At 38.8% G+C, this 11,976-nt stretch overlaps 1 pseudogene; it reads right to left on the bottom strand.

Annotated features, from left to right (window-relative positions):
* Nucleotides 1-278: 278 nt before the first annotated feature.
* On the bottom strand, nucleotides 279-7,377 carry LOC114025503 (annotated as a pseudogene).
* Nucleotides 7,378-11,976: the final 4,599 nt, after the last annotated feature.

Raw genomic sequence — 11,976 nt, 5'->3', positions numbered from 1 at the left:
TGCCAAATCCCTGTTTAGGTACATTAATGCTTCTAGATTATCTTTTCTTTTTTACTAAAAGGTTGTCATTATTTCCATAGATATCAATGTGATGAACTAGAGGTCTCCCAGGGATAGAAATGATTTATCCCATCAATTGATATCTATACGATCAGAAAAGAAATGATTGGTCATTTAGCATGCAAGAAAATGGCTGTCTCACTTGTTTCTGCAGTTGTTCATCAAATGGTTAAGGATGGATACCAGCAAGAGTTTATGGTCCAAATACACCACTCAGCTCATGGCTTAATTTTCCACAATCTTGTATTAAATTCTAGTAGATTACTTATAATCCCTGAGACAACTGAAAGGATAATCACTCGCGTTATGTTGTAGATTAGGGGATTCATGGTTAGGCCATAGAGTCTAAATGGTGTGTTCAACTCTGAGTAACTTGGCTGATAGCTCTAGCACGTTGTTCACCAGTGTGAGCTGTTCTTTTTTATTTGGCTTCTTTTCCATTTTGAGATGTAAGTTAATCTGCTCTGTAAGCAATACTGAAATGTTACTGTACTTCTTATTGGTTTCAGACTCCAGTGAGGCAAGATGCAATAAAAAGAGCAGCAGGGCTGTTTCCCAAATTAGGAACTCCAAATTATAAGCATTATCCAGAAAGGTTTTATGGCTTTGGAGAACCTGGGCACAGCAAATAAAAGCAATTGAAAGTGTCAGTAAGAATGCTGAAGACACGATCACATCAGCTGAGTGCTTTGGACCCTGTCTCTTTAAATAAGAATGTAGTGATAGCCATATCTTAATGTTCTCCATCTTTCTGAGCCTGAAATGGGGTATTTCATATTTCCTAGCTTTCCTGGCAGAGGTAATATGACTAAAAAGCTTTGCAAATAAAAATTGCTGCTTGTATGTTCTCTCTGCTACACATATCATAAAAAAGAACATCCAGGTCAGACACAAGTGTTTAAGAAAATTGATTGTTGCCACAATGATGATCAGTATTGAAGGTGGTGCCCCACAAAAGAGAGTCAGGAGCTCCTCAGCTGAGATGGATGGTATTTGGCCCAGGCTCTTCTTACAGAAGATTCGGTATAAGAATGGAAAAAATGCTAACCCAACAGTTGTAATTTTTCCTAGCATCTGGTAACCTACACTCTGCTGATATGCATTAACTCTACTCATGATGATGTCACTGATTTCCAAAACAGACATATCCTTTTTTTTGCATTTATTACCTTCCCAGACTATTGCATTCACTCGGTCAGAGGCAGGGCTCATGTTCTGAAGCCAGAACAAATGGTTCAGTTTGAAAATATCATCTTTTGGATCCTGCTTGGTGCCTGGGGGCAGGGCCTTCACATCTGCTTCATCGCTGCCACTTGTAGCTGAAAAGTGGCATTCAGGCCCTTGCAATAAGTCATCCCACAACATAACCTCTGTCTCTGAGTCAGGGCAGGTGATTTCAAAGTCCCTCTGACTACTGCTTGTAGAGCCACTACTGATGTTGGATGGAGGCTTCTGACTAAAGGCAGCTGACTCTGATTCAACCAGGCTATCTGAATTTCTGACCATGTGACACCACCTTGAAGTGGAAACTTTCTTTAGTTGAGTGTTTGCATGTTTTGAAGAAATCAATGGCTTTTCATTCCTGATTTCATAGCCATTGTCACTTGAGGCCCCTTCTAATCTTCTCTGTGTCTGTTCTTTACAATCATCAATTGACAGCTCACCTGAAACTCCATTTCCTAAACATCTATTACTTTCCCACCTCTTTTTCCCATCTGAAAGTTTTGTTTTCTCTCTTGGTTGCCACATTCTCATTTCTGATTGGGGATGTTTTTTCTTTGTGCTGAGATGCAAATAACTTGGAGTATTTTCAGTTTCAATCCCTTCATCAGTTAATAATTTTACTCTTTTTGTTGGACTGCTGCAAAAGAGATTTCCCCAAGAACCACCATTTAGAAATGCAGAATTGGAAGATTCTACTCCCCTGACTGTATCAGAACAGTTATAACTTACACATTTTCTGCTTCCATCACCTTTTACAGTTTTACATAATTTTTTTCTCCTCCAATTTCCATTGGTTTCTGAAGGTTTAGCAATCTGGGGGGAGACTATTTGACAGTGAATAGTGCCCATCAGTACCATAAGGCACATTGGACCAATCACTTCACTTAAATTCACAACAAGCATTATGAAATACAATACAATTGTTGTAATTTGCATGAGGTAAAGCACTAGCAGCCAAATAAAGATTCGTAAAGAGGTAACCTGAATCCACCATTCGCTGAACAATGGAAAACAAAAAACCCGAACAATTCCCTTCCGAGTTAGTGATGTCCAGGAAATTTCAGGTTGGACTTTGGCAAATGTTGGGCCTTTTTTTATGTCGACATCAAACAAGTCCGGCTTGATGTTACTTATCTCTTTCGGTTTGTTTTTGAAGTCCTTAATCTGGTTCTGTTCGATACGGTGTTCCCACATATGCTGATCATATGCTCCAATCTTCTTTTGGTACCACAACACGGCATCTTTCTCTAACTGGGATAGGCCTCCAGAGAAGATTTTATCAAAAGCAAGGATAAGAAAATGTGTCAGCCCGGGAGAGCGGTTACCCGGCTCAGAGGCCTCCTCTCCCTCCCCATGCCTCTCTCTGGCCATTGCTGTGGAGCGCTGGCGGCACCAGTAGCGACCAGGGCTGATGCCCCGGGGGAGGGGGCGCCTGCGGGGTGGGGAACAATGCCGGCTGCCGGGGCTCACCTTCTCCCTGGCCCGCTTCGCCTCACCCCGACCCTTTCTGACAGTGGCGCTCTGCCCTGGTGCTGGTTGCCCTTCAGTTCGGTGACCAGGACCGCTTTTCCCTGAGGCCCCGGCCTGGCCGCGGGGCCCCACCGCAGGCCACATCTTACCCCTAAGAGACACCCGCGGCCGGCGGTTACCAAGGAGACCATGGAACAAACGCCTGCGTGCCTGCTTGTTGGCTCAGAGACGGCCGCGCCGTGCGTGCGTATACTGACGTCATATATTGCCCTTCTATTGTGAGAGCTATGTTGTTCTGTGTTCCAGTCCTGTCTGATTCTTTGTGATCCCGTTTGGGGTTCTCTTGGCAAAGACACTGGAGTGTATTGCCATTTCCTTCTCTATCTCATTTTACAGATAAAGAACTGAGGCAAACAGGGTGAAATGACTTGTCCCGGTCACATAGCTAGTAAGGGTCTGAGGCTGAATTTGAACCGGGTTCTTCCTAACTCCAGGCCTGACCTTATCCACTGTGCCACCTAGCAAAAATGGATTAGAAACCAGAATCCCACAGTATGCTGTTTATAAGAGACACAGTTGAAACAGAAAGACACACAAAGTCAATATGAGTCTGGAGCAGAATCTATTATGCTTCCGCTGTTTTAAAAAAGGCAGGGTTAGCGATCACGATCTCAGACAAAGCAAAAGTAAAAACAGACCTAATTAAAAGAGATGAGCAAGGAAACGATTTTGCTAAAAACTACCATCGAAGTGATAGCAATACAAACAATGGCAGAGCATTCAAATTCTAGGAAAAGTTAAATAAATTACAGGAGGAAATAGTGAAACTATATTAGTGGGGAATCTCAGCTTAATTGTCTCAAAATCAGATAAATTAACAAAAAAAAATAAGATGTTAAGAAGATGAATAGAATTTTAGAAAAGTTAGATATAATAGACCTCTGGAGAAAATTGAATCAGAATAGAAAGGAGTATATGGTGTTTTTTGTTTTGTTTTGTTTTTTTTTGTTCCTCAGCTGTGCATGCCACCTTCACAAAAATTGAACTTGCATTAAGGCATAAAAACCTCACACACAAATTTGGAAAAGCAGAAATATTAAATGCACCAGGCTACAATTTAAAAAAAAATTAAAACCACATTCAATAAAGGACCTTGGAAAAATACACAAAAATTAATTAAATTGGAAATTAAACAATCTAATTCTAAAGAATGAGTGGGTCAAAGGACAACTCATAGAAACAATCAGTTTCATTAAAGATAATAACAACAATGGAAAAACATACTGAAATTTGTGGGATGCAGTCTAAAGAGTACTTAAGAAAAAATTTCAAATTTCCTCCTCCAGGCCCTTGCAAAAAGTCATCCCACAACACATCCTCTATCTCTGAGTCAGGGCAGGTGCTTTCAAAGTCCCTCTGACTACAGCTTGTAGACCTGTTCCAGGGCAAGGAGGCGCACTAGCACACCAGAGCTTGCAGTCACATGGAACTGGGGATCCTGCTCACAGTTCCAGGGTGGAAAAGAGTACTTATGGTCACTCACAGACCAGAGCACAGCACAGGAGAGTAGTAAACACACCTCCCCATAGATCATACCACCTTGGAAGAACCAAAAGCTTATAGGTGCCCAGAATTATCTCTGAAAAAAGCTGCACCAAAAACTGGAAGCTTGGAACAGTGCCTTCTCCACTCTGGAACATTTACATCAATAAAAGAGAGAAAGAGCAGATCCATAAATTTGGCATGCAATTTAAAATAAAGAAACTAGAGCAAGAACAAATTAAAAATCCCCAATTATACACCAAAATTGAAATCCTTAAAATCAAAGGAAAGATTAATAAAGTTGGAAATAAAAAAATTTGAACAAACAAATAAAACTAGAAGCTGATTATATAAAATAGATAAACCATTGGTTAATTTGATTAAATAAAAGAAGAAAACCACATTACCAACATCAAAAATTGAAAAAGGTGAATGCACAACCAATGAAGATTAAATTAAAGCCATTATTAGGAATTATTTTGCCCCATTATATATGCTAATAAAACTGACAATCTAAATTAAATGAATTAATATAAAAACATAAAATATGCCCAGATTAACAGAAGAAATAGAATACTTAAATAATCCTATTTTGGAAAAAGACATGGAACAAACTATAAATGAGCTCCCTAAGAAAAAATCCCCAGGTGAGTTCTACCAAACATTTAAAGAACAATTAATTCCAATCCTATATAAAATATTTTTAAAATAGGTAAAGGAGTCCTAGCAAATTTCTTCTGTGACACAAATATGGTTTTGATACCTAAACCAAAGATAACAAAAATAAAGAATACTATGTACCAATTTCCCTAATGATTATTTGTGCAAAAATTTTATATAAAATACTAGCCAGGAGACTACAGCAATACATCGCGAAGATCATGCACTATGATCAAGTGGAATTTATAACAGAAATGCAGGAATGCTTCAATATTAGGAAAGTTATAAGTGTAATTGGTTATACTAATTACAGAAACAACAAAAATCATCTGTTATATCAACTGATGCAGAAAAAAAACTTTTGAAAAAAATACAATATCCCATTCCTATTGAAAATACTAGAAAACAAAGGAATAAATGGAATTTTTCTTAAAATGATAAGGTAATATCTATTTAAAAACAAGAGCAAGTGTTAACTGTAATGGGGATAATAAGATCAAGGGTGAAGCAAAGATGTCCGTTATTACATAATAATAATGATAATTATGATGATTAATTATGTTACAATATAGTTCAGTATTATAACAGAATTGTTACCTATAGCAATTAGACAAGAACTAGAATTTAAAGGAATAAAAATAGGCAATGAAGAAGCAAAACTATCAATCTTTGCAGTTGATATATACTTAGAGAATCAACTAAAAACTAATTGAAACAATTAACAACTTTAACAACAGTGTAGGATATAAAGTAATTATAAGCATAGTTTCCTGCCCAGTTCCTGCCAAGTTTTTGTGCTAAGGCATTTGGAGCAAAGAAGTTTAATGTTGACATTAGTTCTTTTCAGCTTAATGTAATTTATTTGTTTATTGCTTTAAATGCTTTGATTATTTGCTTTTGTTTTCTCATACAGGATGATTGTAGCTACTGCTTTTTTATATAAATAAATTTATTATTTAATTATATATAATATATAATACATAATTATATACATAAATTCATTATTTATTATATTTATTCACTTGCCTGTGCTCTCCCCTAAACACCTTTAAATAATACCTCAAAACAAATTCCAGAGTGACAGAACCTACAAAGGAAGGAGTGAAACAACTTTCCATCCCAAGACAACTTAGAAGATAAACAGAAAAGGTTTATTGTACCTGGGAGAAAGTGGAGTGCAGTCCAGCATAGACTTTGCCAACACAGACCAGGATCCAGCCAACCAAAAACAGGCCTTGATGGTAATTGAATCTGTGGCAGGAGTCAAGGCTTCCAGACCTCTCAGCCCACTGATGATAAGGGAGTCAGACAACTGGTCAGAAGGCCATTACAGGTCTCTTTGCTGGCACTGGAGGCAGGACTCTGTTACATTGTCCATACTTGGATCTGGGTCACAGATTTTAAAAATCAAGTAAGAGAGGTAGAGGAAAAATTGGGAAGAGAAATGACAATGATGCAAGAAAATCATGAAAAAAGTGTCAGTAGCTTGGTAAAGAAAGTGCAAAAAACACTGAAGAAAAGAACTCCTGGGGCAGCTAGGTGGCGCAGCGGATAGAGCTCTGGCCTTGGAGTCAGGAGGACCTGAGTTCAAATCCGGCCTCAGACAGGACACTTACTAGCTATGTGACCCTGGGTAGGTCACTTAACCCCAATTGCCTCACCAAAAACCAAAACAAACAAACAAACAAACAAAAACGAAATGAAAAGAACTTCCTAAAAAGTAGAATTGTCAAATGGAGAAGGAGGCACAAAATCTCACTGAAGAAAATAATTCCCTAAAATTTAGAATTGGGCAAGTGGAAGCTAATATGAAACATCACAAAACAATGAAACAAAATCAAAAGAATGAAAAAAATAGAAGACTATGTGAAATATCTCATTAGAAAAAAAAAACTGATGTGGGAAATAGATCCAGGAGATAAAATTTAAGAATTTTTGGACTACCTGAAAGCCATGATCAAAGAAGAGCGTAGACATTGTCTTTCAAGAAATTTTCAAAGAAAACTGCCCTGATAGTCCAGAATCAGAAGGTAAAATAGAAATTGAAAGAATCCACCAATCACATCCTGAAGGAGATCCCAAAATGAAAACTCCCAGGAATATTATAGCCAAATTCCAGAGCTCCCAGATCAAGAAGAAAATACTGCAAGCAGCCAAAAAAAAAAATTCAAATATTGTGGAGCCACAGTCAGAATAACATAAGATTTATCAGTTTCTACATTAAAAGAGCAGAGATTATGACATTCCAGAAGGCATAAGAACAAGGATTACAACCAATGATAACCTACCCAGCAAAACTGAGTATAATACTTCAAGGGGGATGGGGCAGAAATGGAGGTTTAATGAAGTACAGGACTTTGAAACATTCCTGATGAAAAGACCAGAGCTGAATAAAAAATAATTGACTTTCAAAAGAAGCATAAAAAAGTAAACAAGAAAGAGAAATCATAAGGGATTCAACAAGGTTAAACTGTTTACATTCCTACATGGGAAAATGATACTTGTAACTCCTAAAAACCTTCTTTTTATTATGGAAGGAGAATACATAGACAGAGGACACGGGTGTGAGTTGAATGTGATTGTCTGAAAAAGAAAATTAAGGGATGTGAAAGAAGAATGCACTGGAAGAATGGGAAAGAAAGGGATAGAATGACAGTAAGTTATCTGACATAAAAAAGGCATAAAAGAACTTTTATAGTGGAGAGGAAGGTGGGAGAAATGAAAGGGGAGTGTGTGAACCTTACTCTCATCAGTATTGGTTCAAAGAGGGGATAACATGCACACTCATTTGGGTATAGAAATCTATCTTACCCTACAGGAAAGTAGGAGGTGAAGAGGATAAGAGAAGGGGCGGGGCTGATAGAATGAAGGACAGATTAGGGGAGGTAAAAGTCAGAAGCAAAACGCTTTTGAGAATGCGTAGGGCTGAAAGGAGAGAGTAGGATAAATGGGGAAATTAGGATGGAGGGAACTGCATAGTTGGTGATCATTACTTTGAAAAAAATTTTATAGCAAGTTTCTCTGATATAGAACTCATTTTTCAAATATATAGAAAACTGAGTCAAATTTATTGGAATAGCAGCCATTCCTCAATTGAGAAATGGTCAAAGGATATGAACAAGCAGTTTTCAGATGAAATAATCAAAGCTATCTATAGTCATATGAAAAAATGCTCAAAATCACTAAAATGCAAATTAAAACAACCCTGGGCTACAACTCCACATCTATCAAATTGACTAATATGACAGAAAACAAAAATGACAAATGTTGGAGGGGATGTGGGAAAATGAAGACACTAATGCACTGTTGGTGAACTGATTCAACCATTCTGGAGAGCAGTTTGGAACTATGCCCAAAGGGCTATAAAACCATTATCAACTGGACCAGAACTGGCCTCTAACCTGTGGGTAGCCAGAGCCAAAAAACAGAGCAGGCTAGAGACAGGAGAGTCAGGACACAAATGGAAGTTTAATTTCAGAGTGAGGAAAATGACACATGCATATGGAAGCCTCCCTCCTAAGAAGAAGGGCTCAACATGCTAGAATAAAGGCAGCTATTATATACATCCTGGGTTGGACCATGACATAATTATTTTTAGGTCCTGAGATCCTGTTCCCATGGGCCCTGTGGGAATAGTATTGTCTCAAGTTTTAGGGGTCATGCCCACCCTGCAGGGCACAGAACCAGAGTTCTGTGATGGAAGTAGGAATGCAGTATCTGTCAATGATTGTGAACATGTGATGCTTGGGCCTGGGAAATAGAGGGAGCTAAATCCCTCAGTGAACACCTGGTGCTGGTCCAAGCAATACGCTTTGCCAGAGGGTGATATCATCCTGAGTGCAAAGGATTATTGTTACGCCAAGCTCAGGACAGGCTCACAGCCTGTTTGTTAGGCCTTAGCTCTGGAAAACAGGGTATCTCCAAAATATTTTGACACCATGCATACTCTTTGACCAAGCAATATCATTACTACATCCGTATCCCAAAGAGATAACAAACAAAAAGGAAAAGGACCTATAGGGCAAAAAATAATTATCACAGCTCTTTTGGTGCAAAGAATTGGAAATTGAGGGGATGGCTGAACAAGTCGTTGTTTATAATTGTGATGGAATACTATTGTGCTATATGAAATGATGAGTATAATGCTCTCAGAAAGATCTGGAAAGACTTACATGAACTGATACAAAGTGAAATTATTAGGACCAGGAGAACATTGTGCACAATAATAGCACTATTGTATGAAGATCAACTGTGAATAACTTAGCTATTCTCAGCAATACAATGATCCAAGACAATTCTGAAGGAATTATGATGAAAGGTGCTGTCTGTCTCCAGAGAAAGAACTGAAGGCATATGAATGCAGATTGAAGCATACTTTTTCCATTACTTTCTTTATTTTTCATTTTGTCTCTTGTTTTCTTTCACAGCATGACTTAAATGGAAATGTGTTTTGCATGACTACACATGTATAACCTATGTCAAATTGCTTGCCTTCTTAATGATGGAGGGAGGAGAAAGAGAGAGGGAGAGAATTTGGAACTCAAAATTTGAAAAAAAGAATGTTAAAATTGTTCTTACATGTAATTGGTGGAAAAACAAAATATTAAATTAATTTTTAAAAAGCATGGCAGTGACTGAAAGGAGACAGGGACAGCAGCATTGTTCACAATAGAGTGTCACAGGGGGCAGGAGATGGAAGACATGGTCTGATTGCAGGAACACTGGAATACATCCCATCTCCCCTTGAAAAACAGTCACTTGATCCATTCCCCCTTTCTACTCTCCGTTTTCTGTCCTATTAGTGGCTAAACTCCTTGGGAAGGCTCTCTCAAAATAGGTGCCTCCACTTCTTTTCTTCTCACTCTCTTCTTAACTCTCTATAATGTGGCCTCTGACTCTCTTCAAAGACACTAATGATCTTTTCATTGCCAAATCTAATGGCCTCTTTTCAGTCCTCATCCTTCTTAACCTCTCTATAACCTTTGACACTTTTGATCACCCTCTTCTCCCAGATCCTCTCACCTCTATGTTTTCATGACACTGCCCTCTCCTTGTCCTGTTCCTATCTATCTACTCACTCCTCAGTCTTCTTTGCTGGATCTAGGTCAGGCCTAGTAACCATAGATGTCCCATAGGGCTCTGTCCTATGCCCTCTTTCCTTTTCCCTCTATATTAATTCACTTAGTGATCTCATCTGCTCCCATGGATTCAATAGGTAGATTTTCAAACCTATTCAGGCCTAACCTCTCTGTTGATCTCTAGTCTTATATCTGCAACTGCATATTGGACATCTGAAACTAGATATCCTAGAGCTAGCTAAGTGTTGCAGTAGATAGAATTCCTGGCCTGGAATCAGAAGGACTTGAGTTCAAATCTAACCTCAGACAGATGTGTGATTCAGGGCAAATCACTTAACCTCTTCTTGCCTCAGTTTCCCCAACTGTAAAATGGGGATAAAAATAGCACCAACTTCACAGGGTTGTTGTAAGGATCAAATGAGATAAGATTTACAGAGTACTTCATACAGTGCTTGGCAAATAAAAGACATTTAAATAAAGGCTTGTTACCTGCCCCTTCCCTTCTTAAAATCAACCTGTACAAAAATGAACAATTTATCTTTCTCCCCAAATCTTCCCCTCTTCCTAACTTCCATAGAACTGCCTAGATTACCATCATCCTCCCAATCCCCCAGGCTGGACACCTAGATTTCATTCTCTACTCCTCATTCTCTCAACACCCCTTGCATCTTATTGGTTGCCAAGGTCTAACATCTGTGGTACAAGTCTTAATCACCAGTTACCTGAACTATTGCCATAGCCTAGTGGTTGATTTCCTTCCCTTAAGTAACTCTCCACTCCAGTCTATCGTCCAATCAGCTGCCATAGTAATCTTCCTAAAGTTACAGGCCTGACCATGTCGTACCTCTATTCACCAAACTCCAGTGGCTCCCTATCACCTCCAGGATCAAATATAAAATCTTTTATTTGTTATTTAAAGCTCTTTATAACCCGTCCCTCCTATCATTCCATTCTTCTTTCACTTTAAACACCCCTTCCCCCCACCACCCCCTACTCTTTGACTTAATAGAAGTGGCCGCCTGGCTATTCCCCAAATAAGACATTTCATCTTTTAACTCTGGGCATTTTCTCTGACTGTCCCCCATGCCTGGAATTTTCTCCATCATTAACTCTGCCTCCTGGCTTTACTGGTTTCCTTCAAGTCCCAACTAAAATCCTACCTTCTACAAGAAACCTGTGCCCCCTTAACTCTAGGACCTCCCCACTGTTGATTATCTTAGATTTATCTTTTCTATGTCTTCTTTTTACATGGCTGTTTCCATGTTGTTTTCCCCCATTAGACTATGAGTTCCTTGAGGGGAGGGACTACTTTTGCCTTTCTTTGCATCCCCAGTGCTTAGCACAGTGCGGGCACATAGTAGGCATTTAATATTTGCTTATTAGGGATGGAGAGAGGGAATAAGTATTTAGATAGTACCTACTATGTGTCAGGCACTGTGGTAAGCACTTACAAATATTATCTCATTCGATTCCCACAGCAACCCTGGGAGATAGGTACTATTATTATCCCCATTTTACAGGTAAGGAAACTGAGGAACACAGTTTGAATGACTTGCCCAGGGTCACACAGCTAGTAAGTGTCTGAGGCCAGATTTCAATTCAGGTCTCCCTGACTCCAACCACAGATCCAATACATCACCAAGTGACAAAGTGGAGGTGGAGGAGTCAAGCAGCTCTACTGCTTAATATGATATCACCTCCTGAAAGAGATCCCAAAAGGAAAATTCCCAGGAATATTATAGCCAAATTCCAGAGTTCCCAGGTCAAGGAGAAAATATTGCAAGCAGCCAGAAAGAAATAATTCAAATATCATGGAATCAGGATAACACAAGATTTAGCAGTTTCTATATTAAGGCATCAGAGGGCTTGGAATATGATATTCTGGAGGTCAAAGTAGCTAGGATTAAAACCAAGAATCACCTACCCAGCAAAACTGAGTATA

Source organism: Vombatus ursinus, unplaced genomic scaffold, assembly GCF_900497805.2.
Source record: "Vombatus ursinus unplaced genomic scaffold, bare-nosed wombat genome assembly UNPS02014831.1, whole genome shotgun sequence".
In the NCBI taxonomy this organism is placed as follows: domain Eukaryota; kingdom Metazoa; phylum Chordata; class Mammalia; order Diprotodontia; family Vombatidae; genus Vombatus; species Vombatus ursinus.
The sequence above is the reverse complement of the archived record's forward strand: the minus strand, read 5'-3'. Positions and strand labels throughout refer to the sequence as shown.